The 26,025-nt window shown below is 47.5% G+C and overlaps 1 protein-coding gene across 1 annotated transcript in view; it reads left to right on the top strand.

Moving 5' to 3' along the window:
* RTF1 (RTF1 homolog, Paf1/RNA polymerase II complex component) overlaps window positions 1–26,025 on the top strand; it is a 337,563-nt gene that overhangs the window by 238,525 nt on the left and 73,013 nt on the right. The window lies entirely within an intron of this gene.

Genomic DNA, 26,025 nt, shown 5'->3' on the forward strand with positions numbered 1-26,025 from the left:
GAACCACCACCAGCAGCACATTTTTTCTTACTGGACAGGTATCTTTGTACTGGTCTTATTTACCAGTTTGTTCTTGAAAATATTTGAATTATGTATTCCTCTAACCAGTCACCTTCACTTGCACTTACCTATCGCAAGCACAACCAATCCTGCTCCTTTCCCTTTTATGCAACCTTATATCAAATACTTAATTGTGATTTGGATTCTAAATATATAAAATAAACAGACCTTATTGGGTTATAACTTTTCTGGCGCTCCTGTTTTACATTCATTGTTTATTGTTAAATATATTCTTGGAACATAGTGTCTTCCCACATGGTATTAAATACCAGTGTTGAAATATGTATGCTACACACACTAGATAATTCTGAATGTATTTTGCTTCAAAAGAAGTCACGGACCAATACCCTTTCATTCCCGCATTGTGCCCAGGTCTGGTGATGATTTTTGGGGTACCCTATTATCTGTAATGCAGGCATTGCACCCCAGCAGTAGCATGAGGAAGACCAACCACAGCAGAGTTAAGTTGGGATGTAGGGGCACAGTCTGTTCAGCTCACCAAGGCCCAGAAATCGGCAGGGGTGACTCAGGTGCAGGGGTGAATGTGAACGGCAGAATCATATTACCTGAGCGGTCGCAGTCAGTCGGGAGCCTCTGGATTCACACTGCAGGCATCGTCGTGGAGGCCATAAGAGGTCAGCAAACCCTGGACAGGAGATCAGGACCACCAGGGCGGGCACAGAGTGGGCCGGAGACTTGGATCCGCTTGGATCCGCTTGGATCCTGCGTCTTTGGGGTCGGTTTCTTCTGGACAGTTTTGCTGTCCTCTGGAGATTGGAGTCTTTATTGAAGGCAGCAGGCCTCCCAGGGGTTTTGGAGGTTGTGCTGCAAGACAGGTTGCAGGTTTCTTCGAAGCTTATCAGGCTTCTTACTTCGTCGCAGGTCTGGGGATCCAGGTCTGGATGTGCCACTTAAATAATAAATTTAGGAGGCGTTTTGAGGAGTAGCAGGTAGGGTCGATGGGCACCCCACCTGTGGTGACTACACCCTCTAATATGACACCCTGTTGTATAAGGAGGCATAGACCTAGCCATGATTAGAGGCACACCTCCTGCCAGTTTTCCCGCCCAAACTGGGGTTGTAAACCACGGGCTGCCATCTGCTGCTAGCAGGAAGGTCTGGGGGTCGCATTACAAAAGCGGCAGGCCTTTGAAATCTCCCACTTTGGGCACTGTCACATCCTGGGGGAGGAGGCATGACAGCTCTGCCCAGAATGTACATTGTTTCTGGTTCCAGAGAGCAGGGGCTCTCTACCCAGGGGTCCAGTAACATGTCTGGTGTTGGCTGGCTGCCTACAGCTGGTCAGAGACCACACCATGGTTGGTAGGGATTTAGGGGCACCTCTGAGTTGCCCTCAGGGTACATGGTACAATAAACCCCTCACTGGCATTCTTGTGGATTTATTGAAAGGAGTAGTTTGGTATCAAACACTCCTGTATTCAGTGAAGCCATCAGGATGCTGTGGAACTATAGATGTTGATTTATCAGCCCATGTACTCTGTATGACTTGATTGGCACATACAATATTAGGAAATGGTGCTCAATTTTGTAGGGGGCATATCTGCTAATGCAGATATGCCCTCGCCTGTATTATAGTGCACCTTGCCTTAGGGCTGTGAGGCCTGCAAGAGGGATGACTTACCTATGCTGCCAGGCAGTGTTAGCTGGCAGGGCACTCGGACCGGATGCCATGTCCACTTAGTTGTTTTCTCTCTCTAAGGGGCATGCAGGTTGCAAGGGCAGTGGCATGGTCCCAGTGAGAGGGACCTAAGCGACCCTCTTCAGCTCTCAGGTCCTAAGTACCCAGTGTACTGGTTACTAGGGACTTAGAGGGGGCAGAAGTACCAATTTGGAGCTTGTTTTAGGGAAGTAGCACTGGCACAGGGCATCTGGTTGCCAGGCGCCCTGTGCGCTACATTTGAAACCATATCAAAGCAAGGCAGAAGGTGGGGGCTAAACATGAAAAGTGGCACTTTTTCCCAATGCAGAATGAATGAATGAATGAATACAAGCTTATATAGCGCATGGCTACCTGGAGGCATCCCAGCACTTATAGACCATACATCAGAGACCGTGCCATTCAGTGAAACAAGAAGGTCTTCAGCCGTTTCCTGAAGGCAAGATGGTTGGCTTCAAGCCTTATGTTATCGGGGAGTTGGTTCCAGAATTTAGCTGCATGGAAAGAGAGCTGACGACCTCCCATGCGCATGACCGCTTCACCCTCGGCACTACCAGTAGATTAAGATGGTAGATCTCAAAGCTCTGAGACATTGATGGCGGCGGAACAGAGGACGAAGGATGGCCGGGCCATTGTTTGTTATAGACTTATGAGCCATACACATGGTCTTAAACAACACCCTTTCCTGTATCGGGAGCAAATGAAGAGACCACAGAGCTGCCTTCGCGGAACTGTGTCTAGGTACATCCATAAGTAAAAGGCTGCACAATTCTGGACAGACTGCAATATTTTAATAGAACCTGCGGGGGCACCAAGATAAACCCCATTTGCGTAGTCCAGTGGAGAGAGAATAAGGGACTGGACCAGCAAGCGTCTAGCCTCAAATGGAAGAAGGATCAGGACCTTCCTGAGGACCCTGAGCAGACCCCATAGCAGGTCGCAGCAACTTTTTTGGCCTGAACTTGAAACCCCAAGGTGGAGTCAAGCCAGAACCCCAGACTCTTAATTTCGTTCTTGGGGATGGGGGGGGGGACCCAAGACATTTCGGCCACCACTGGTCAAGGTTAATGGGGGCCTTATAACCTAGCAGCATGATATCAGTTTTTGAACCGTTAAGCTTTATGAATGAGGAGTCCATCCATTCCACAACCTTGGTGAGACAGGGGGCCAGATTATTTATCCCAGAGTCCGGAGCATCAGCCCTGGCAAGGGGGACGACCAACTGCGTATCATCGGTGTAGGTGACCAGCTGAATTCCCCAGGGAAGAACCACATCAGCAAGTGGCCTCATGTAGATGTTAAACATGGTCGGACTCAGTGAAGATCCCTGGGGAACGCCGTGATGCAGAGGAAGTTGGTTCGACGATGATTCGTCCTCAAAGACCGAAAAGGATCTCTCCGAGAGGAAGGACTGGAGCCATTTGAGGGCCGCACCTGTAACTCCCACCTGCCGCAAGCAGTGGATCAGGAGCAGGTGGTTTACTGTGTTGAAGGCTGCGCTGTGGTCCAACAGGACCACTGCAGCGCAGCCTCCAGCATCCACAATATTCCTAATTTCCTCTACTACGGCCACTAGTGCCGTTTCCGTCCCCTGCTTGTCCCTAAATCCGGTTTGGGTGGGGTTAAGGGCTCCCATGTTCTCAGTAAATGATGATCATGCCAGGTTAACGTGTTTTTCTGCGATTTTACTAAGCTCAGGCAACAGAGAAATGGGTCGATAGTTGGACCAGTCTTCAGGATCCAGGCTGGGTTTTTTTAGAAGCGCTTTGACATTGGCCTGCTTCCACGAAGGGGGAACCACACCTGCCAGGGAGGAGTTGATGACTTCTCTTATAACAGGGGAGACAATCGCCGAGACCTGTTTAAGGACAGATGGCGGGGCGGCATCTAGAGGGGAGCCAGATTTAAGGTTCCCAAGGAGTCTTTCTGACGTGGATAGATCAAGCAGAGGAAAGGAATCCAGAACTATAGGGGAACCAGGACCAGTTATAGGAAAGGAGGTATCACAACGATCAGTTGAGCCAGAGACATGGAGACCTGGAAGAAAGCTTGAGTAGATATTAGCCACCTTGGTGTCAAAAAAACAGGCCAGGTCATCACAGCGTTTCTGGGGGTCAGGGGATGCATTAACAGGACGGAAGGGAGTGACCAGGGATTGGAATATTTCAAAGATTTCCCTAGGCGTGTTGGCCGCGGCAGCAATTTTTTTCCTGGTAGTGGGGTTGTGCAGTTTTTAATCGGTTCTTATATATTCTAAGCACCGATCTATATTCATTTTTATTAATAGCTGAGAAATTCTCCATTTTCTTTCGGCACGCTTGCAGCATTGTTTAAGGCTCTTTAATTCCATGGTGTACCAGGGCATTTTATTAGAACCAGTGCGATGTAACACTTCTTTCTTAGTCAGAGTGGTATCTAAGGTGATAACTAACCACTCATTAAAGGCGGCATTGGCTGTGACGGGATTATCATGAAAAACAGGGGGGGACTTCTTCAAGGCTGATATCCAGTCATCCAAGGGAAGTTTCGACCAAATCCGATTAAACTTCTTAGATAATTTATGTCGGTAGGGATCCAAGTAAATGAAAGCAGTGCGTGATCGGACCATGGGACAAAAAGCGACTCATCCAATCTAATGTCTCCGAGATTAGTAAAAAAGTGATCAATCAAGTGTCCCGCTAGGTGAGTGGGTCCAGGCACAATTTGTTTGAGTTGTTATATCCCTAGACCATCCAACAGATCTTGCGAGGGAAGAGCCTCTGATTTATCAAGATGTATATTAAGATCACCTAAAATGGAGAAGTTGGGTGTGCTACTAATATTCTGGGTGATCTTGTCGTGGAGATTGTTACAAAAATTGTAATGTGCTCCAGGTGGTCTGTAGACCAGAATCCCCGAAAAGGTGCACGTAGGGGAGAAAGAAATGGAGAACGCCAAACACTCACACTCAGAGAAAGGACTCTCAGATTCGACACGCAAATAAGTTCTTATAAATAATAGTGACCCCTTCCCCTCGTCCAGTTTGACGGTCATGCCTACAGATCACATAGCTGGGGGGAGAGCTCGAACTATATCTGGGTCAGAAGTCTGTTAGCCAAGTTTCCGTCAGGAAAAGAACATCAGGGTCTCGCTCATCCAACAGCAAGCGGATTTCATCCGTGTGTTTCGGGAAAGAGCGACAATTCAGCAATGCTAGTGAGTATGACTTAGCTTTTCCAATGAGGTTACAGTGAGGGCAAGGAGTCCTTGCCTCAGCCAGTGGAATAAGGCGGGGACAGAAGAAGGTCGAACAGCCTCTCAGTGACCGAAGCTGTTCCCCACTATATTGTAGTTTCCCTGGTGCGGAGGAACCCACCCTGGCCCCGTCCTGACACGGACGGCACAGACGGGCTTTCCTTAGGCTCTCCTTTGGCGCGAATGGGCGCGTCCGCTGCGCGTAGGAGTGACCGTCTTAATTTATGCTCTTCAGCCCAGGTCAAGCGCTTCCTCCCCAAAGACTAGAGCATCAACCTGCCTCCTCTCCAAGATGGCCGCTGTGAGTTGCCACCTCCGAGCCCCGAGATCAATTCAGCGTCCTAATCGGCTGAAGTGAGGGAAATCAGGTCCCTAATGCGGCGCAAAGAAAATAAGCCTACTCAATACAAATAGGAGGGGAATACAAATGGATTTTATTAAAAGCGATACAGTGAATTAAAGTGCATTAAAAATTAGTGCAAGGAGGAGCTACTCTAGCAACCAAGATGGCCGCCTAGGCTCCCGGCTCCTCCGACCTCCGTCTTCAGTCAGATAATCCTGTCATATATCCTGATCGTACGCCCGACCTCCGTGTAGATGAACCGCTGCTGAGTATGATCGAGCAATCCCGCGAATTATATTGCCCTGATTGACGAAGTTGTCGTGTTTTGGATCTTGGCCTAACCCAGTGTGTGAGCCGGGGCCTCGAGTACTGACCCAGCCGGGTTACAGTTGAACAACATCGTTCGTGGGACTCAAACAGGGTCCGGTCTCTCGCAGTAGATGTTATCCTGGCCCGATTCTGATGGCGGTCGTTTGGCCTGATTGATATCGAAGGAGTGGTGTCGATTTTCGTCTGTGGCTCTGTGGGGGGGGGGGGAGTCCCCGTCCTGGCGCCCCGGTTTGCCGCCCCGGGGTCTGCTGGGTTGGGGCCCTTGCTTGCGGTAGCGGGACACACACTGAGGCTGTTTGTCCGATGGTGCACCCTCCGATGCCGTCCTCTCCGCTCTTGCTTATTCCCCCGGAGAAACTGGGCTCTCCGGGGAACACACCTATGATTGAAATCGACAGAGCGGAGATGGGTCGGCGGAGCTGTGAACCGTCATTGAAGACCGTATTGGCCGCTATCGGGGCACTCCATTCGCATCTGGAAGCCATTGTTCATAAAATGATCACTGGTATCATCGACACTGGGTGACCGAGTCCGGACCCTGATTTATCGCAGGAACAACAACGTCCTGAATCCCCCACGAGGTACATTGTGCCGGAGGATGAGGACCCCGTGCTGGAAGAAGTGTTGATGCCCTTGGCTAGAACGCAGAGTGCTTGCGGACTTGGTTCTCTAACATTATCGCAGCAATCACCATCGCTGCCTACTGAGATTGATCTACTTGGATTTTCACTCCTGGGGACTTCCATTAGTGACTATCGTAAGGCAAAGACGTCTTTTCCCTCCCTAGCGGTTTTCCCACATCTACGGAGGAAACAACATCTGGACTTAATGTTGGTGAGGGAGATCATACGTATGGCCGAGGTTTGCAAAGACTCATCCTTTTTTGACCTGTCCCAGACTGATTTCTATTGAACTCCTTTCAAACTTTGATTCTCCTGGGATTGTGATGGTGTTGTCAGACAGAGCTCACACGAGGGATCGGAAGGGCCAAGGATGAGATTGCCTGCCTGGGTCTGACTTCGGGGCTTTAGAGGACACTGGATCTGTTACCATAATTTAGCGGAAGGTGGGGCGGTGTTTAACGTCTCCCCTGTTTAGCTCTGTTTATAACTTCTGGCTAGTTTTTGGTTTTTACAGGGGCTGTTCGCTGCTGGCTGGGGGGAAGGGAGACCGGGAGCCTGTATGAAACTCCTCCTCCTCCATTTTCTTTTCTACATTTAGAACCTAGTTAGTTGGGGCGACAGGCACACTGCTAGTTGGGGTTGGGGTTAGGCGATAGCCATATGCAGGGGTGCAGGGGGGGGGGGTGCATCTGTTGTTTTGTTTTGTTTTAGCTTTAGTTCTAATGATTTCCTTTTTTCCCACTCTTTTTCAGTTTCTCTTCAATAATACTGGGAATTATCCTGTACTTGTATATATTTTAGTACCTGGAGAACGTGCTTTTTTTACTATCCTGATTCTATGGGTGGGTGGGCTCTGAGGATTAGCGCCTGAGTTGGGTGTTGGCTTGAAATTTTGTAATTATCAGCACAGGCGTCTCAGCTACTCCCTTATCGCATTGTGTTTATCCTGTTTTTGTACCGATTCGCCTATTCTTATGTTTGAATGTATGGCACCAGATATGTCTATTCCTTTTCCTTGTTTTTGAAACAATAAAAAGATTTAAAAAAAAAAAATAGTGCAGAGGAATCGATCTCCCGGCTTCCGCCTCAGGAGTGGAGAAAGTGTCCCTAGGTCTGACCAGAACAATCTCGCACGCTTTATATTTTTTCACTTCAGCGTGGGTCCAGCGCTTCCTTCCCAAAGACTAGAGCAGCAACCTGCCTCCTCCCCAAGGTGGCCGCTGTGAGTTGCCGGCCACCTCCGAGCCCCGAGATCAATTCAGCGTCCTAATCGGCTGAAGTGAGGGAAATCAGGTCCCTAATGCAGCGCAAAGAAAATAAGCCTGCTCAATACAAATAGGAGGGGAATACAAATGGATTTTATTAAGAGCAATACAGTGAATTAAAGTGCATTAAAAATTAGTGCAGAGGAATCTAACTCCCGGTTTCTTCCTCAGGAGTGGAGAAAGTGTCCCTAAGTCAATTTCCTAGAACTGAATACAGTATTCCTAGCCTGAAACGCCTTTCAGAAAGAGCTCTGGGGGGGGGAATATATTGATCCAAACAGACAACACAACCACAATGTTTAATGTAAACAAACCAGGAGGGACCAAGACGGTACCACTGTGAAGACTAGCATAAGAAATATTGATCTGGGCCATCTAAAAAGAAATACAAATTGTAGCTATCCACCTACCAGGCAAGGACATTGCTGAAGCAGACCAACTGAGCAAACAAGCTTCATGGTCTCACGAATGGGAACTGTACTCCAAGATTTTTTCACAGATGGGGAACACCAGAAATAAATCTTTCAATTTTGCAGCGTGAATCTTTTCTGGATTCACTATGCTGTGCATTATTCCGCGATCTTGTGGTTGGGTCCGGAATTGTAGTTTTTTTTTTTTTTTTCCCCCGCAGCTCAGGTGGTTGTCTACGACCCACCTTTTGGTGTATTTCCAGTGACGTTGGCACGCTTCCTGCGGAAGCTCCCGCTCTTGGGCGCCATCTTCAGATTCTTTTTTCTGCTGTTGGGTCTCGACCGTTCCCGAAAGGGCTCCAGAAAGCTTCGGCGTCCGCGGCTACACCCAGGCCCAGCGGATCCTCTGAGAAGGACTCCCCCGGCGCAGAGAGCTGGAGAACAGCAAAAAGACGTCGAAAAACATCCCCGAAAAAGAACGTTCGACGCCGAGGGGAACACCCCGTTTAACGGAGGGACATTGTTCGGGGCTCCAGTGGATGAGAAACTCAGCCAACTGAAGAAGGATAACGAGACTGCAAGATCCATGGGGGCAGTTCAGAGGTACTAAGAGAGGCACCCCGTCACGGAGACCTAACGGAAGGGGAGGAAACCAGCCAGGAACATCGCACCAGGCGTTCCAACAAGCCCACCAGGCCGACACCCAGACATAGCAGGGGCAGCAAAAGCAGTCCTGGCAGTACCAGCCAAGAGGCCAGTCCTTTCGCAGGAGTGGAAATGGACGTGGACAAAATAAGAGAGGGGGACAAGAACCCCCCTCTAAGTGACATAAGCAAGCTCCATGTGCCCACCCAAGCAAAAACTCCCAGGGTGGAGCACAAACACAACAGACGGGAGGTACGCGAAAGACACACCTGCGAGCATGTAAGACCAGTGGGAGGAAGACTAAAGCACTTCTTCCAAGAGTGGAAGAGAATAACCTCAGACAAATGGGTACTCAACATTATACAGTTCGGGTACTGCATAGAGTTGGAAGGGAAACCAACGAACAGAAAGCCAAAAAGAAGGGCGCTAGCACGGAAAGAGCTAGAGCTCCTCCAAGAGGAAGCAAAGGAGCTCCTGCAAAAGCAGGCCATAGAACCAGTACCTTACAGAGAAAGGAACACGGGCGTGTGCTCAACATACTTCCTGGTACCAAAGGTAGACGAACCGATGAGACCCATCCCGGACCTAAGGTTCTTAAACAAATTCATAAGAACGCAAAAGTTCAAAATGACCTCCCAGCAAGAGGTACTTCCTCAATTGCAAGGCGTGGACTTCATGGTCACCATAGACCTCATGGATGCCTACCTGCACATCCCAATGAACAGAGGGCACAAGCATCTGCTCAGATTCGTCATCGACAAAGACCACTACCAGTTCACAACCCTGGCGTTCGGCCTCAAATCGGCACCAAGGGTCTTCACAAAGTGCCTCGCTACAGTCTCAGCACACCTACGAAGGGAAGGAATACACGTATACCCTTACCTGGACGACTGGCTAATACAGAACGTGCAAGCAGCACGCACAGAGTGACCAGCACGCTGATGAACCTGGGATTCTCCATTCACTGGGGGAAATCCTCAATGTAACCAGAACAAATAAAAATCTTCCTGGGAGCACAGATCGACACCTTACAAACAAGGTGGGGGGGCGTGGCTAGCAGCCAACGATGGCGGCCGCAGGTTAGAGAGGCTCCCGTGAAGAGGCAGCTTCCCTCTGAAATCCGTCATATTTATCCTGATTTTTGAGGTGCTTAAAGGGGTGGATCGGACCCAGAGGCTGTGCAGCACCCGGTGGTTTAATTTTGCGACGGCGAAGACCCTGAACCAGCGCGACATCGCTTGGCAGAGATCGGCGAGAGGTGGGGCCTAACGCTCTTCTGGAGGCAGCGGAGTTGCGTATACTTGGGACCCTGCTGGAAATAAACTTTTGGCGGCGGTGGTTGGCCGTACGTACAGGTGTCCGGGACGCACTGCCAGGACAATCCGCAAGCATCCTCCGGCGGCCCGGTGATACAAGTGGGGCACCGAGACAGCCAGTGGCGGTGGATATTCGTGTGACCACGCCTGGAGGCGCCGCAGATAACGCCGGGGCCCGGGCGGCCGGACCCGCCATCTTGGCCGTTGGCTGCACGTCGTGCCCCGGGCTCTTCCAGCAACCGCCCCAGCGGAGCCGCCCGCCATGGCGGAGCGATAAAGACCTGCGGTCTTTGGGAACTTCCGGGTGGCTACTACTGCAACGGTCAACTAACGTGACCACCCACAGACGACGGCAGGATAACGAAGCACCGGCCCTCCTTGGTTTGATCACGGACTTACGCTGGTCCGAGAAGTCAGCAAGACCAAAGCCATGTCCAACAGAGGCCCCAGGAACAGCACTACTCAGGCCAAATTGGACAAATTCGCTTACGAGAGACAAACTCCTCCCCAAGAACAGCGCAAGAATGCGGGGAAAACGTCAGAGTCTGAGGGGGCGAAGAAGGCCACTCTAGAGGACGTTCTGGCGGCGCTGGCTCAGGTGCAGGCAACGGTAGGAGCGACAGCCACGGAAGTCACCCTGATACGGGGGGACCTCTAGAAAATGAACGAAAGGGTAAAGCAGGTGGAGGTTGTCACTAAATCATTGGTCGAAGATGTGTCTGAGTTACAAACGGCGATGGAACGGCTACAAACGGATAACAAACTACTCAGAGAAAAGTTGGATGACCAAGAAGGGCGCTCCCGGCGCAATAACGTTCGAATTTTAGGAGTGCCGCAATCTGAAGACAAGGGCGCCATGGACCTATATGTGGGAGAAATAATCAAAACCAGACTCCAACCTAAAGGCCTTTCGAACTTTTTCTCAGTGGAACGGGCCCACAGAGTGCCCGGGGGCAAACAAAGACAGGTGGTCCGCCTAGACCAATACTGGCAAGACTTTTCAATTTCAGAGACCGCGACGCCATCTTGCAGGCCGCAAGGGTGGCGCCGCCGATCCAAATACAGAACTCAAGAATTGCATTCTTCCCAGACTACACCGCAGAGGTCTCTAGAAAGCGCAGAACATTCCTGGAGGTAAAGAAAACTTTGAGGGAAAAGGAACTGCCGTATTCGATGCTTTTTCCGGCCCGGCTGCGAGTGGTGGCGGACAAAAAAGTATGGTTTTACGATTCTCCAGAAGCGGCCCGGGGCTGGCTTGAGGGGTGGCATAATGTGGACCGGCAACGGAGGCGACACAGGTCTACCCAGGATCGCAGAGGCGACAGCAGAACTGGCTCACAGACGTCAGGGCGTGGAGGAGCGGAGAGCTCTCCGTCCCGTGGTTTTGCGGGGGCCGGTGGTGAAGAATGAACCCCATACTCCAATTCTTATGAACAGGGCAGTCGCTGACCACTCACACACTGTTTTATAGCTGCAATTGGACACTGGCACGAACACCCCAACGGCACGCAGGGATGCCGCCTGCTCGGGGAGACGCTCTCCCCCCTACACGCAAGTACTCTGGTTGCGGGATGGGTTAAGCACTCTGCTCAGTTGGTGGGGGGGCGGGCAGTTGAAAGTCCGTTAGGCAGGGTAGCAGGGAGGGGGGTTAGGGGGGGGGATTGTATTGTTACAGTTAGGAATGTATATAGACGGTCGAGGACAATGCTTGAATTTCAGTATGAGTCAATGCAAGATGGGTGGGATGGACAATGATCATAAGCCTCCGTGATGTCCCTCAGCCCTTCGCTATGCGCCGGCATAGCCGCCATACCTGATCCACTTCTTGGCCAATACACCATGAAGCCCATAGTACCTAATGGCTGATAATTCTGTCCTGGTAAGGGGGGTAGTGGACCCTGAGTCACAGTGCCCTCCCTTACGCTTACTGTCTTGGAATGTGAGAGGTCTTGGGGACAGGGTCAAACGAGGGTTGGTACTGACTGCAATTAAAAGACAAAAACCCACCATAGCACTACTGCAGGTAACTCATCTGGTAGGGGGGGCTACCAAGGCCTTGGATAGACGAGGATATAAAATGTTGGTCCACTCTGCGTTCACGTCCGGTTCCAGGGGGACCGGTATCCTGATACAGAAAAACGCACGTTTCATCCCCTTACTGACTAAAACTGATGACCAGGGCTGCTTTGCGGCCTTGCAGGGGCAGTGGGAGGGGAAACTTTTTAATTTGGTCTCAGTATATATTCCACCGGCATTGCACTCGGTTCACCTCCCAAAATTAGGTGACTTCCTTCTGACTCTCCCCGAGGGGGAGATCATCCTAGGGGGGGACTTTAATGCAGTTCTGGACACACAACTTGATAGATACCCCACAGCGGTTCAGGCGGGTGGGGTCCCCTACCTTCAGCGGTTTGTAACGGCCATGGGACTGACTGACATCTGGAGACATTTACACCCTGGTACGAAACAATACACTTTTCACTCCGCTGTGCCCGGCAGTCTATCTCGCATTGACCACTTCCTGACGCTGGGAGAGGGCCTCCAACATATAGACGCAATGACAATTCACCCTCGAGGGATTTCAGACCACTCGCCACTTACGCTAACACTTTCTTCTCAGGCACGATCACGCAAACGCATTTACCCCATTCACGCTACCTACTTTAGGGTTCCACAGGTTCGCAAGGCCCTTAAGAAAACAACAAAGCAATACTTCCAAGAAAACATACACTCAGTGCGTTCCCCAGAGACACTTTGGGAAGGCTATAAAACGGTCCTGCGGGGACAAGCCATTAACTCCATCACGGGTCATAAAAGACAGTTGTCACAGGAATTAGTTAATTTGGAGGTGGCTTTACAGGAACGGACCGTAGCCCATGAACAGCACCCCTCTCCATTAACCCTTCACGCACTTACCCTTCAACAACAACTATACAACGATCACCTGCGCATCCAAGTAAAAGGGCACATAACCGACACTCAAAATAGAATCTACGAGGTGGGTGAAAAAGCTGGGAAAATGCTGGCATGGCTTGATAAACGGGAGGGTAATTCCAGGGGGATCCAACGCTTGAAAGACTAACATGGGGCGGTACACACAGACCCAAGACATATCACGGAGCTACTCGCGACCTACTTTGAACGGGTGTACACCCCGGAACGTGTGATCACACCTGAGATGGCCAAAGACATCCTAGCTCCGATCGAGGTCCAAACATTGTCACCGGAAGCATCACAGGAGTTAGAAGCGGAAATCACCGCCGATGAAATCCAACTGGCGATTCGGGCACTAAACCCGGGCAAAGCAATGGGACCCAACTGCATACCCATTGAATGGTACCAAGCAGTGCCTGGAACCCTCAGTGAACATCTACTGGGAATGTTTAGGGAATGTCTAGAGAAGGGTTCCCTTCCGCCGGACCAACGAGTGGCGACCATTGTAACTATCCCTAAACCGGGTAAACCACCTGATGAGTGTTCCTCTTATCGCCCCATATCCTTGCTAAATGCCGAAGTTAAGATTTTGGCTAAACTCCTAGCGACCAGAATCCTGCCCCATCTATCGTCGATTATTCACCCGGATCAATCCGGATTTATGCCACACAGAAATACAGCGTTGAATCTGCGAAGGCTGCACGGTGTGCTGGCTAGAGCAGATTCGATCAGCGCACCAGCGGTGATTTTAGCACTTGACGCTAAGATGGCATTTGATCTTGTGGAATGGGCATATCTTTTTGAGGCACTTAAGCGCTTGGGATTCGGGCCCCGTTTTATTGTGTGGGTCAAACTATTATACACTGACCCTGTGGCACACGTGGTCGCTAATGGGCATATCTTGCGCACGTTCCCGCTGGGGAGGGGCACACAACAGGTTTGTCCCTTGTCACCCCTGCTGTTCGCGATCTCCTTGGAACCCCTAGCGACCCTCATAAGGACCTCGCCTCTCCTCAAGGGAATATCATGGAGTGAGGGATGGGAGGACCGACTGTCTTTATATGCAGACGATATGTTGATTTATCTAACAAACCCCGAATGCGGAGTGCCGGCTTTATTGCACATTTATTTATTTTATTTTATTTTATGTAGTTTATAGAGCGCACAGCTACCCCCGAAGGGGTGTCCCGGCGCTAGAACCTGAACCTCCTAAGGAGAGGAGAGGAGCAAGAAGGGAAATCAGCGGAGTAGATCAGAGTCCAGAGAAGAGCCAAGTTTTGAGTCTGGCCCGGAAGATGGATTCGGAGGGACAGAATCTAAGATCGACTGGCAGAGCGTTCCACAGTTTTGCCGCAATGACACTGAACCCTCTGCCACCCATTCTGGAAAGTCTGAAACGGGGAGAGATCAGAAGGCGGAGGTCATTGGATCTCAAAGATCTGATGGAACGGGATATTGAGACACGTTTTTTAAGGTAGTTTGGTCCGCGATCGTTGATGGCTCGGTAGGTCAGGGTGAGGATCTTGAACTGAATAGGGCTGGCCACTGGCCATTTGTGACACACACGGCAGCGTTTCCGGCTATACGCTGAATTGGAATAAGTCGGAACTATATGTTTTGCAGGGGCAGGCCCTGAACCTTGGTGAAGCGTGCCCACTAGCGATAGCGGGCTCGTCGTTTAAATACCTGGGCATTCAAGTCACTAGGGATCCAACGGAATTCATGGATAAGAATCTGAAGCCTCACCTGGATAGACTTAAACGAGATGTTACGTTCTGGTCGGGTCTTCCGTTAACGCTCCTGGGTAGAGCCGCACTCTATAAAATGATGCCGTTGCCACGGTTTTTATATGTCCTCGAAAATACACCCTATCCTGTGGCCCCTAGGTTTTTCCAGAAAGTGGCAGCGCTGGTTTCTAACCTTCTATGGGGGAACCTCCCTGCACGCATTGCACAATCCAAGTTGCACAGAGGCTGGTATGACGGTGGTATTGCCTTGCCTAACTTAAGACTGTACTATTGGGCAGCACACCTTAAGCCGATCAACCAGTGGATTCACGCGCCTCAAACTGAGCCAGCGTTCCAGTCTGACAGGGCGCAACTGGGCACGAACAGCCTGTTGGGTCCATTATATGATCACCGTAAAGTTTGTGTCCTACTGGGGCCCACTAGACTGACAGTACAGATGTGGCATACGGCAACAACAGCGCTGGGTTGGAGGGGGAAGATTACCGGAATGACCCCGCTGTGGGATTCTCGGATGTTGGGCAACTTGAGAAACAGTAAGGGTTTTGCACACTGGGACACTATAGGGATTTCCACGGTAGGTGATTTCTGGGAGAGAAACGGGGTGATACCCTTTAACCGGCTAAAAGAACTATATGACCTTGGTGACAGGGAACTTTATAGGTACATCCAGATACAACATGCCTTGCTCGCAGCCCTTCCCCCCGACACAACACTGCCTGAGTCCTCGCCGTTAGAAGACCGCCTCCTCACTGATTTTATGATGGAAAGGGCAACATCACTCACATACCGCAAATTGCTCAATAACTTCCCAGATCCGACACTCCTGTTAAAGGCGAAATGGGAGGGAGACACTAGCGAAATGGACGAGCATTAGTGGAATGAGGCGCTTGGGTCCCCTAAGGAAGTAGGCATCTTGGCCCGACTGCGACTAGTACAACTCAAGATATTACACAGGGTTTATTACACTAGGACCATGCTACACCGCATCCACAGGATACCACATCCTTACTGTCTTCGCGGGTGTGGGGAGGAAGGAACATTTTTTCACACCATATGGGAATGCCCCAAGATTCGGGAATACTGGAAGCAGATACTCCGCACAATCTCACAAACGTTAGACCTGTCGCTGTTTCCTGACCCAAGGAGGTGCTTGTTAAACGTATGGGAGCCTACTGACCTTTCCAGATATGAACAGCTCTGGGTCACAGTAGGGGTTAATGGTGGCAAAACGAGACATTGCACAGCGCTGGGGTGCGGCAGACATGCCGACCAAGTCACAATGGTGTCTAAATATGGACAGGGTGATGGTAACGGAAAGGGCAGTATACTCTAACCGGGCCTCCCCAGGGAAGTGGAATAAGATTTGGACGAAATGGAATGTGTACAGGGGGTAAATTTGTGACCCTTTGCTGGAAGAGGATCAAGATGTCTCCGACGAGGAAGAGGAAGAGGGGTAAAGCTAAGTGAGAATTGTGGGGAGCAGGGAAGCCAAGGTTACAGTACGGGATCTCCTATTTGAATTGCTAAAGTGGGAGGCAAGGGGTGGATGTAGGGTAAGATTGATGGGGAGCGCTCGTGCAAAAGGGTATGGGACTAGAGTAGGCCTCTTACAAGAGGTACTTGTAACTCAGACTGTGTTGATTCATGCAAGATCGTAATACTATTCCTACCGGTTGAAGTTGAATGTTGTTGTTTTCAAAAAAGTAAAATCAAAAACCTCATCCAGCGTCGATACAGATATCTGAAATGCACTTTTCTTTTGCAGCGACCTTATTTAGATTTATACAGAGACTGTTGGTTTAATGACTATTTTGAAATGCTGCATTCTGAATCACGAACTGTGTTAGCGGCCGGCCCGCAGGGTTGTAGGCATTCCGCTGTGTATTATATAAGTGCAATAAAGGTTTTTAATAAAAAAAAAAAAACAAAGCAAGGTGTTCCCCAGCGAGAAGAGAACGATAGCGCCGGTGAAGGGGACGTAGCTCTATCAGAAGGGGCAAGCTCGAACAGTGAGGACGGCAAGCAAAATCATGGGCATGATGGCATCATGCATACACCTAGTGCCAAATGTACGGCTACACATGAGACCTTTACAGGAATAGCTAAAAGAGCAATGGTTACAAGCTACAGGTCGTTGGGAGGATCTAGTGGTTTTAGCGCACTCAGTGCAGAAAGAGATGACATTGTTGAACATGGGGAATATAACAAGGGGGAAGCTTCTGACGCCACCAACGTCAACAGTGCCCATCACCACAGGCGCATCCCAGAAGGGTTGGGGCACTCGCGTGGAGAAACTCAGAGTGAGGGATCTGTGGGCACCAGCAGATGCGGTCAAACACATCAATTACCTGGAGTTGAAGACTGTTTTTCTCGAGATAAAGGCCTTCCAGACGAAACTGTACAACCAGAGAGTGTGATCCAGACAGACAACACGACAGCAATGTTCTACATCAAAAAGCAAGGTGGCACACAATCAGCCCCGCTTTCGAAGCTAGCACAGGAAATATGGAGATGGGCCATCCCACTCAAGATAGACCTGCTAGCCATACATCTACCAGGGAAGGACAATGTAGAAGCAGATTGGCTCAGCAGACAGACATCGGCATCCCACGAGTGGGAGCTCAATGCACAAGAGACAAGGAGGCTGTTCGACAGATAAGGCACACCGTCGGTGGACCTATTTGCAACACACCAAAATGCAAAATGCCGAAACTTCGCATCTAGGCAGCCCGGGGAGGGCTCGCTGGGGAATGCCTGATGGATAGACTGGTCCAAGACATTTGCTTACGCTTTTCCCCCGATACCGCTGATGCACAGGGTACTCAGCAAGTGCAAAACGCGCAACATGACCCTGATACTGGTCGCACCGCAGTGAGCCAGACAGACATGGTACTCACAGATCATGGAGATGAGACAGAGTGCACCCCACAGATTCGGGAGAAGGAAAGACCTACTCTCCATGCAAAACGGAGAGGTGCTTCACCCGGAGCAGAGAGCCTGAGCCTAGTAGCGTGGCTACTGAGGACATAGAGTTTGCGCATCTGAGACTGCCAGAAAGCACCCTGAGGGTTCTTCGGGAGGCACGAAAGCCCAGCACACAGAAGTGCTACGTATCAAAATGGAAGAGATTCAGGAGGTGCAGGAGGGAAAAGCTGCACAATATGATGCAGAAGGACTCAACGGTGCTAAAGTACCTCATGCACCTGCTCAACAAGAATCTGAGCTCATCCTCATTAAGAGTTCACTTGGCAGCGATAGTCGCTTACAGAAGAGGAGAAACATGCAAGAGTTTCTTCACATCACAGGTCGTTAAGAGGTTCCTTGAGAGCGCAAAGAGGATCGCACCACCAAAGAGGGTGCCGCCACCTGCATGGAACCATAACTTAGTCCTGACGGAACTCATGAAAGAGCCTTTCGAACCAATCCACAAGGCCTCCCTACAAATGCTGACCATGAAAACAGCTTTTCTAGTAGCAATCACCTCACTGCGCAGAGTGAGCGAACTACAGGCGCTAACGCTACAAGAACACTACATCCAGATACACAATGATAGGGTGGTGATGAGGACGGACCCACACTTCATGCCAAAGGTGGTGTCTAGGTTCCCCATGAACCAGACTATACAAATACCAAGTTTCTTCCAGAAACCAGCCACAAGTGCTGAAAGGGCACTGCACACCCTAGACGCCAGAAGGGCAGTCATGCACTACACTGAGAGAACGAAGGAACACAGGAAAACAAAGCAGTTCTTTGTGTCCTTCGCTAATAGTTTCATGGGGAAACCAGTAACTAAAGGAACAATTGCGCGATGGATCGCCCAAACAATACATTTCTGCCACGAACGGGCAGGACAGGAACTAGCAGAGGGGATGCTTGCCCACTCTACCAGGAAAAAGGGAGCGACAGTAGCTTTCCTTGCTAACCCACCCATTCAGGACATATGCCTGGGGGCAACATGGGCTTCGGTGCACGCGTTCACGAAGCACTACTGTGTGGATATTCAGATGAACAAGGAGGCACAAGTCGGACAAAAGGTGCTACGCTCATCTTCCACCCAGCCGCCACAAACATGAGAAACCGCTACAAAGTCTATGCACCGCATAGTGAATCCAGAAAGCTTCACGCTGAAAAACGAATAGTTTCTTACCTGTCGGTGTAGTTTTGCAGCTTGAAGATCTTTCTGGATTCACTAGCGAACCCACCCACCTCCACCAGAAAGATGAGGCTGGAGAGAAAAAGGTGGTTGAAACAGAGACCATACTTGGAAAAGAAACATGACAAAAAAGAACAATTATCCCTTATCTACCACATAATTATAATATGGCAAAACTACAAATAATTAATCAGATATTAGTGACAGAGACTGAACCATGACTTGCAATATTTCAAAAAATATATATATTTTATTCCATGTTTATACATATATGTTTCATAAATTTGCATCAGTTAACATTACTTTGGAATTCATCAAATATTATGAGATTTGCAATTTTTATAAAGACAAAGCATTTTTATAAATGTAAAAAATGAAAACACAGAAAAACATAGTAAGGTGTAAATAAATCCGACAATAATATCAAATTGAATGACTGAAAATTAGTACATAATTCAGTAAACCCCTGGAAAAAAAAATAGTGCTAACATCTACACACATTCATAGAAATCTCCACATTCTCACTCAAACTACACACATTCCCACAACATTTAAAACAAGGAAGTAAAATCATGAATACAGGTCTCCAAGATCAATGTGAGACCCCGCACTTGGAAAAGAAGCCTTAGAGGCTAAAGAGGTGAATGACTTAGTTGAACATTGCCATACCTTCGGAAATGGAACGAACACGAGAAAAAAGAATCCGAAGATGGTGCCCAAGAGTGGGAGCTTCAGCAGGAAGCGTGCTGACATCACCGGAAATACACCAAAAGGTGGGACGTCGACGCCCACCTGGGCTACAAAAAAAGAAAAGACTACGATTCCGGACCCAACCACAAGACCGCGGAATAATGCACAGCATAGTGAATCCAGAAAGATCTTCAAGCTGCAAAACTACACCGACAGGTAAGAAACTATTCGTTCCTCAGAATGCAGAATTCCAACACTTTTCCTCCAGGCAACGGTATCAATGATCACTAGGAAATGCACTGTCGATATACTGGTCTGGGAAATTTGTGCAAGTGACCCCCCTTCCCCCGCCAATCCCCTCCAATGCCCCCCTGGATACCACTGTTCTACAATGTGATCAGCAAATGCAGGAGCAGCAGTATTACATTTATAATGATTGCACCCGAGTGGGCAAGACAGATTTGGCTCTTAGATCTTATAGACCTGTCATATTGCAGGTTTTACAGACTACCAATCAGACAAAACTTGTCAATTCAAAAAGGATAGGTGTTCCATCCAGAGTCCTTAAGTCTGACAACATGCCTTTTGAAGAATTAGGGTTTCTATTGTAAATAAATTACTGAAAGTCCTTGCACATTTGTTTTCCCCTTCACCTTTATCATGCCCCAATGGGGCCTGTTGGTTTGCTCAGACTGCCTCCCTAGTTCTTTCTTGCAGCCTGTTTTGAACTGAATCGTTCGGGACACACAATATTGAATTGCACCTCTGCACCTGGACGCCCCAGTGCTGACTGAGGTGACCTTTTGCTGCTGCCTTGTACCTTGCCCATACGTGCCTTAAATACAGAAGGACAGTCCTGTAAGTCACTGAGTACCCAATATGTGATATATGTTTCTTTCCCATTGGATAACATCAAAGCTTTATCAATACAAATGCAAGTGTATTCCTGTATACTTTCAAGACAGTGATATCTCAAAACAAAGTGCTTACCCAATTGCAAAGTTCTTAGTGTTAAAAATATGTATAAAAATGCCTGGTATTTTTCTGAGTTAGTGTATATCTCCTTTTGAGTGTGTACCATTTATTGACTGTGTGTGTGTTTGAAACAAGTGTCTAACACTCCTCTATGATCAGCCTAAGGCTGTTTGACCACACTACCCTAGATAGAGCACCTTGGGATTGCTAGAGCAAGCCCCAGTCCAATAATAAGGGATACATGGATTATTTACCCAGAGTACCTCTTTTTGGTATACTATTAAGAGCCAGCTTCCTACAGGGGGAATCACCTTTCTTATTGTTTTGTGCTTAATAAGAGAAAATTGGGAATAAACGGTATAGCGAGCCAAGTCATATCCTCTCCCCACAACATAGGCCATAGTATAGAAGAACACAGGCAGGGCTTCTAGGGACTGGACAAAATAAACTTTTTGAAGTTCCCCCTTTAATTCGCATCTGATCTTCCAGCAACAGACATAAGTCTAGAGGCAGAGGAACGTAAGTTAGCGTTTTCTATGTAACCACGTAGTGACTCTAATGCTACCCATCCCATAATGCCATGAAGTTCTTTTCGTTCAATTATCAAGCACCTGTTGGGTGAAGTTCAGGGTAATGAATCCAGGTAATTAATCCTGCTTGATAACAGCTATCCGTATTCAGCAAAAAGGGCAGAACTAACAAAGACCATAGAGGTGAAGAACGTGAAATAATGCAGGCTCTCCTGTTGGAACTAGGCTTTGTATTCTTTTGCCTATTAACAAAGACTATTGAGAATAGGTCATCCCACATTTACAGGAAAGAAACTACATGATCACTCTAGACTTGAAGGCCGCATTCTTCCACTTTCCTATGCATTGGGTGCATCACCCAAAATTTTTATTTTGTGGTAATTTACCAGTTCATTCTTTGTAAGGTCACCACCAAGAATGTTGATCAGATTTCTAGCCTTTGTGGCATCAAATTTTATCTTGTCTGTTGTCAGGTCTCGCCTTACCGGTACAGTTGGTGGTTGAAGGGGGAAGACAATTCTGAAATGCAAAATCCTCACACAATGTATAATTATTTTTTCTGCGCCATCTTTCATTCACATTGGTGTGATAAGTTTACATTGCACTATCTCCAAATTTGAATTTTTGTAGGGTTACGTTCAATTCAGTAGTGGGTAAATCTCATCTGCAATCAGAAATAGTTCTGAAATCCATTCCCCTTATGCTCGTATCACGATCTCAGACAATTAAAAAGGTAATGGCATACTTTAGATATCATAACCACACATGGAAAATGTGACTGAATGAGACCTGGAGGTCCTCTGTGTTCCTTGTGCCAACAAATTGTAAGGAATGAGTATATAATGTTTTTACTTCATTTTCTTTTTTTACTATTTTGTGATGTCAGGGTCCTGGTTATGACATTAGGATATACTTGGGTCCTCAACGATAGAGTATTTACCCGCACTGAGGACCTCTTAGTCTCATTCAGTCATGCTTGCCATGTGTGGCTTAGTATATTTTTGGGAAGATGCAAAAGTAGGTGGCCACTACTTCCTCTTATTTTCCAGACTCCCCCTAAAGTGTGGAGTTCATATGTGCTGATATTTACAAATGTGCAGGATTGTGTAGATATATAGTGTACTCAGGCAAGTGACCTTGGCAGGATCAGGTATGCATATTGCTTGACTTGCATCAGTCTTCACTACTGAGAGATTGGCATGGTCTTACGCACGCTCTTGACTTTGACCGTCACAACAGATGTAATCCTGATGGAATAGGGTACACATGGTATAAGGCAGAGTCATTAGTGTTTAAACCTTCCAGAACTTATTGTAGAGCAAAGTATTCATGTTTTGGATTCAGAAACATTGGGACACTCTTCTTTCAGGTATTGAAGATATTACTTTTACAACCACAGAGATTCTATCAAAAAAGTGAATGGGTGAAAATTTTTATATATATATTTTTTACCGTTTCCACCAGGGTGCTAGGCTCTCTCTTACACATGGGAAGATGGGAGCACAATGTGCTTGTTAAAATACCCCTCACACTCTAAAAAACCAAATAGAGTCATGCTTCATCATAGGGGTCTTCCCGCCCCTATAACGGGACGGGGCGTGCTACGACCAGACGGAATACGCGGGAGCACTAAGATGTGACAGAGGCTATGTGTAGGTGTATAGGAGTCAGTGAAAGTGTAGGGACCTAACACTAGTGAGTGTGCAAAAAAGTGAAAAAATGGAAAAGATTTAAAAATTCCCTGGCTAGTAGAAAAAAACAAATTTATTAACTTCTCCAGCTGGGAACATTAAGAAGGGGTTGTGTGGTAGAGCATTAGCTACTACCTTGTCGACATGTTTCGTAAGCAGTCCCCTACTGCTTACTCATCAGGACCAAAAAAGCAGTCCCTACTGTTGTCTTACTCAGTTTCTAACAAGTAATGCCTACTGTCCTATAAACACCCAACAAAATTAAGTTGAGTGTTTAGGCCTCTGGGCATGAGTTGGCCCACGTGAGGCAGAAAAAATCGACCTATTATGGTCTCTGTAAGAAAAGAGGAAGAGAAAAAAAACCACATAAATTTATGCACGAACATTGTTTTCTAAATGGAAAAGAAAACAAACAGACAAACAAGTTTTTTTCTTGTAGAGGACCACAAATTTAAATATTCGAAAGTGGTTCTATTTTCATACTTGAAAACTCAACATGTAGTCATGTGTCTCTTAGTATCACTGCCCTATGTGGGAGACACCGATGGTACCGTTCTGTCGGGACCTTCGTCATTATTTCACACACACACACTCTAACAATCGCGACTCAATGCACTACCAGCACACTAACAAAAGAGGAAGGGGACCTCCATATAAAATGTTTCGGAATTTGGGAAGTGTGACATACTTATCTCAGCAGTTATCATGCCCCATGAGGTTTTGCAGGCGAGGGGTAATCTGCACAGTTGTACTAAGAAAGACAAAGGTTCGTTTTAAAAAAGGCGCAAAGAGGTATTTAGTGCGTTTATCTATCCCCGCGACCTGTTTTTTAAAGACTCAAGGTCGGAGTCTATTACTTACGTCTCTGCTAGCAAAAGGAAAGCATTGTTCCTACCCCCGTGCACCTCCGAGGATTGCTGGGCTCAAGTGGTTTGGTGTTATTTAAAAGCCGGTTTGCTTCCGCGTTCATCACGCGCTGGGTGCCGCCCCCTTTGTTTTACGCTAGAGCGTCAACCCATTAAGATGGCGGACTATTCCGCTTCTAGTGCGTCTCGCTGTGCCAAAAATAGTCCGCCATCTTAATGGGTTGACGCTCTAGCGTAAAACAAAGGGGGCGGCACCCAGCGCGTGATGAACGCGGAAGCAAACCGGCTTTTAAATAACACCAAACCACTTGAGCCCAGCAATCCTCGGAGGTGCACGGGGGTAGGAACAATGCTTTCCTTTTGCTAGCAGAGACGTAAGTAATAGACTCCGACCTTGAGTCTTTAAAAAACAGGTCGCGGGGATAGATAAACGCACTAAATACCTCTTTGCGCCTTTTTTAAAACGAACCTTTGTCTTTCTTAGTACAACTGTGCAGATTACCCCTCGCCTGCAAAACCTCATGGGGCATGATAACTGCTGAGATAAGTATGTCACACTTCCCAAATTCCGAAACATTTTATATGGAGGTCCCCTTCCTCTTTTGTTAGTGTGCTGGTAGTGCATTGAGTCGCGATTGTTAGAGTGTGTGTGTGTGAAATAATGACGAAGGTCCCGACAGAACGGTACCATCGGTGTCTCCCACATAGGGCAGTGATACTAAGAGACACATGACTACATGTTGAGTTTTCAAGTATGAAAATAGAACCACTTTCGAATATTTAAATTTGTGGTCCTCTACAAGAAAAAAACTTGTTTGTCTGTTTGTTTTCTTTTCCATTTAGAAAACAATGTTCGTGCATAAATTTATGTGGTTTTTTTTCTCTTCCTCTTTTCTTACAGAGACCATAATAGGTCGATTTTTTCTGCCTCACGTGGGCCAACTCATGCCCAGAGGCCTAAACACTCAACTTAATTTTGTTGGGTGTTTATAGGACAGTAGGCATTACTTGTTAGAAACTGAGTAAGACAACAGTAGGGACTGCTTTTTTGGTCCTGATGAGTAAGCAGTAGGGGACTGCTTACGAAACATGTCGACAAGGTAGTAGCTAATGCTCTACCACACAACCCCTTCTTAATGTTCCCAGCTGGAGAAGTTAATAAATTTGTTTTTTTCTACTAGCCAGGGAATTTTTAAATCTTTTCCATTTTTTCACTTTTTTGCACACTCACTAGTGTTAGGTCCCTACACTTTCACTGACTCCTATACACCTACACATAGCCTCTGTCACATCTTAGTGCTCCCGCGTATTCCGTCTGGTCGTAGCACGCCCCGTCCCGTTATAGGGGCGGGAAGACCCCTATGATGAAGCATGACTCTATTTGGTTTTTTAGAGTGTGAGGGGTATTTTAACAAGCACATTGTGCTCCCATCTTCCCATGTGTAAGAGAGAGCCTAGCACCCTGGTGGAAACGGTAAAAAATATATATATAAAAATTTTCACCCATTCACTTTTTTGATAGAATCTCTGTGGTTGTAAAAGCTTACTTTGGAGGGTGATTCTATCAGTACCTCTGCGCTTCTCCCTTTTGGTTTGGATTGAAGATATTACAACAGATCTGTCATTCAGTTTATAGGGATCACATTCATTTTCTGTCTAATCATCCACCACTGGTGGGCAATGATTTAGCTGACACTAAGAGTGAAAGTCAAAAGGAGACACACAAATGGCTGACCCGTGGAAGTGTTCTCTACAAATCATTTCACAATCGGGTATATCCTATTCATAACAGTGTTTGGAGCAAGCAAGAACAGAACCGCTAATGTACCCCTCCAGGTATCATGTGCATCAGTCACTCTGCAAATAGGTGGGTTAATGATATTTGCTTAAACTTTTGCCCCTTTACTGCTAGTTCCATATGTCATAAGCAAGTACTCTAATGACATTCATCCATTCTATTGGTAACATCTTTACAAGTTACCCAAACACTCACTTATTAAGCTATCTTCAAAGCATAGTATATTTTCAGCTTGCTACCTCTTTTCTACTGTTTATTGATATTGGAGAAGATCCTATGATGGAGAAGAAGTTACTAGCTTGTGATCCTGGTAGGTCGATAAGCTCAATCTCCTATAGCTAACTAAACAAGTAGGTGAATTGCCTGACTGTGAGGTGAACATGTGGAAGGGCCTACTCCAGGATTAGCCTGCATTTCGCCAACTGTGTGAGGACCCAATGAAGAACAGATTTGATTGGAGATTGTAGAGGGACCTTCCAGTTTTTGCTAAACAGGATATAGTCTGGACACAGACATCTTAATTGTAGATTGTGAGTTATGAGTTATGGATTAGTTAGAAGCATGAAACCTGAAGCTCTCTGAGTGTTCTGTCCTGAGGATTAAATAACCTTCTTTTACATAAGTCAACATCAAAGCAGTTTTGAAATATTAAAATGTAAAAGCTTTAAATACTTGTACATATAAGGAGTTGCTTTCTTGTATTATTTTGAATTAGTGAATTTACATGTTTGACTAG

The sequence above is a fragment of the Lissotriton vulgaris genome, chromosome 9 (genome assembly GCF_964263255.1).
Source record: "Lissotriton vulgaris chromosome 9, aLisVul1.2, whole genome shotgun sequence".
NCBI lineage: Eukaryota > Metazoa > Chordata > Amphibia > Caudata > Salamandridae > Lissotriton > Lissotriton vulgaris.